Source organism: Gossypium arboreum, chromosome 5 (assembly GCF_025698485.1).
Source record: "Gossypium arboreum isolate Shixiya-1 chromosome 5, ASM2569848v2, whole genome shotgun sequence".
NCBI lineage: Eukaryota > Viridiplantae > Streptophyta > Magnoliopsida > Malvales > Malvaceae > Gossypium > Gossypium arboreum.
The window spans coordinates 27554453-27557542 of NC_069074.1; positions in this window are offsets into that span (position 1 = coordinate 27554453).

The window sequence follows — 3090 nt, forward strand, 5'->3', positions numbered from 1 at the left end:
TTTGAAATGGAAAAAAATGTATGTCAAGTGTATGTTCGATTGTGTCATAAGTTCGGTAATGCTTTATAACCCTATTCCAGCGACAGATACAGGTTAGGGGTGTTACAGCATATATATGATCTGATAATTTAAAATTGGTCAGGTATTCAAACTGACTTCATTAGCTATGTTGATTCTTAAAAATCAATGATCAAATATGTTTTGTGTTTGTTAGGATATCAATATCTTAAAAAAATGTCATACAAACGTTGGTTAAAAGTTCTACTATGGAAGCTGAGTTTGTTTCCTATTTTAAAAGTAATTCACAAGGTATTTGATTGATAAGTTTCATTGTGGGGGCTTGAGTTATTGTTTGTATTTCTAAGCTGATAATATATGGTGACAATATAATAGTTGTGTCATTTGCTAATAAATAAATAAAAAAGATGTAAGTTAAAGTAGATACATCGACACTAAATTGTAACAGCCCGTTTTTAGGGTTAATCGGAACAGTGGTTTTGGGACCATAATTCGAAGTCAAAATATTTATTTTATTATTTTAATAAGATTTACAGTATGATAGAATGTTTGTGTAAAAATTTTGTAAAGAAATTTTACCGTTTGAGTGGTTAATTAGGTAAAAAGGACTAAATCGCGTAAAGCGTAAAATTTCAATTCTATAAGTTAAATGTATTAAATGGATATGAAATTAAATAGTGCAAGTCCTTAAGTGGTAATTATCCTATAAATGTTGATAGTGGAATTCTATGGCTTGGTATAATGGAAATTTTAAATGTTATTAAAGGTTAAAAAGGTAAAATGGTTAAAATGATAAAATAATTAAAATAAAGCCAAATTATTATCTTCATTAATTCATCATCAAGCGAATATGGAAATGAAAAACTATGGAAGAAAGCTTGCTAGGTTTCGACCATGTTGATGCTCAATTGAAGGCTCGTTTTTGTCCCGTTTTTAATAATTTTTACGTTTTTAAGATCGTTATGTAACACCCCCTAATCCTAAATCATCGTCGAAATAGGGTTACGAGGTATTACCGGATAATTGGACAATTTACGATTAATATTCAAATAATTATCGAACATATTATAATATAATCATAAATTCATATAAAACTTTTGCTAATTGACTCTTTTTTTTTTAAACTCAATATAACCCTTTTATAAATATATAACCTTCCCTACAATTTCAAACCGGGACCAATCCAAAATCAATATTTCAACCAATGCAATTTCATGTTTAATCGTATTAAAATCATGCCTATAACAATAATTTGAGAATTTACTCTATGAACATTTATGTTACGATTAAAAATTAAATTAGAATTTCATTCATCCATTCTAAATTTAGCACCAATTATACCATGCATATCATGTAAATTTTCATACCATTTCATTAGTTTAAACACCAAAATACCAAATACCATTCTTTAGAACAAAAATTATATAGCATTTTAAAGTGACCAAATTAACACCTATGTACATGCCACTTTTGCCAAAAGAAAAATACATCACCGAGTTTTGTACTGGAGTCGGGATCGCTTGGATTCTGAACCGAGACTCTGAATACCTATTAACCTGCACATGGAAACAACCATACGTTGAGTATTTTATACTCAGTGGTATTCCTATAATTTAAATTATAATATAATAACCAAGTAAATTAAATCATTTAACTTTAAATTTTACCAAACTAATTCTTATATAACTTCCATTTCTCAATATTTACAATTCAATTTGGTTTTTCATTTGTTAGCATCATATACTATCACATTGAGCCATTATTTATCTCATGAACTTTTAGTTCATACTTTCTATTAACATTTTCAAATCATATTCCACATTCACATTTCTTTTCAACGGCTCAACTGATTCATTTCATTCAATTTAACTTTCATTTAATTACCCCTATTAACAGACTTGGACTTTGACGGATACACAGATCCAACCAAACACACCAAATTGGCACTCAGTGCCTCATCGGATAGTTCGAAGTAATATTTGACACCTAGTGTTTCATCGGTCTAGTCGAAGTAAAGTTGGTACCCAGTACCTCATCGAATCTATCCGAAGTAAAATAGTGACACCCAGTGTCTTATCAACTCGAGGTCGAAGAATCCCTGAACTCTTCCAATCCTATGGCATGCCAACTATATCTGACTCGGCCCGACTAGTTAATAGGGTATTCAGTTCACTTTCTCAATTCAATATCACTTTTCATTAATATACAATTCAATATCAACTTTCAGTCATCTCAATATTAACACTTACCTCATATTCACTTATTAAATATAAATATCAAAATAAACATTAAATAATGAATAACTTGAATTGTAGTAATACAAACCCAGATTTCACGATTACTCCTGATAACTTTCTTCTTTCCTTTTTGTGTCAATGCCTCGGGTTCTTTGCTATCTACTTAAAATAATAATAATTTACACTATTAATTACAGCACTAATTAATAATAATAACTGAATTTCTATCCAATTTATACCTTAATTCCAATTTAATCCTAATTAACTCATTTACTTTTCTAACTCAATTCATACTTTATTTCTATTCAATTTCCTTCCATATTCTACTTAACTATCTAATGTTCATAATAAAACCCTCATTTAAAACTTCTTTGAATTTAATCCCTACAACATAAAACTTATAGCCTAATTTAATCCTTTAATCAATTCTAACCTAAAATTCATTTAATTAAATCCCTAATTCATTATTTTGTTCAACATGAACTATGTTAAAAAACCTAAAAACTTCCAAAACCTCAACTAAATTTCAACAAAACTTTGTTCTAAAACTTTTAAAACATCAAAATTAAGAGAAATAACTTAATTGACTTACCAATTAAAGCTTAAAGCTTCCAAACCCTAATTTTTTTCTTTTTCTTTCTTTTCTTCTTTCTTCCCTTCCACTGTTCGAATGCTCTCTGTTTCTTTTTAGCTTTGTTTCTTTTGTTTTATACTTTTGTTTATTTTATTTCATTTACTTTATATTATTATTAATTTAATTAATAATTATAATAAATATCTATTTAATAACAAATATTTAAATTACAATTGTCACCATTTAATTTATTATTAATAA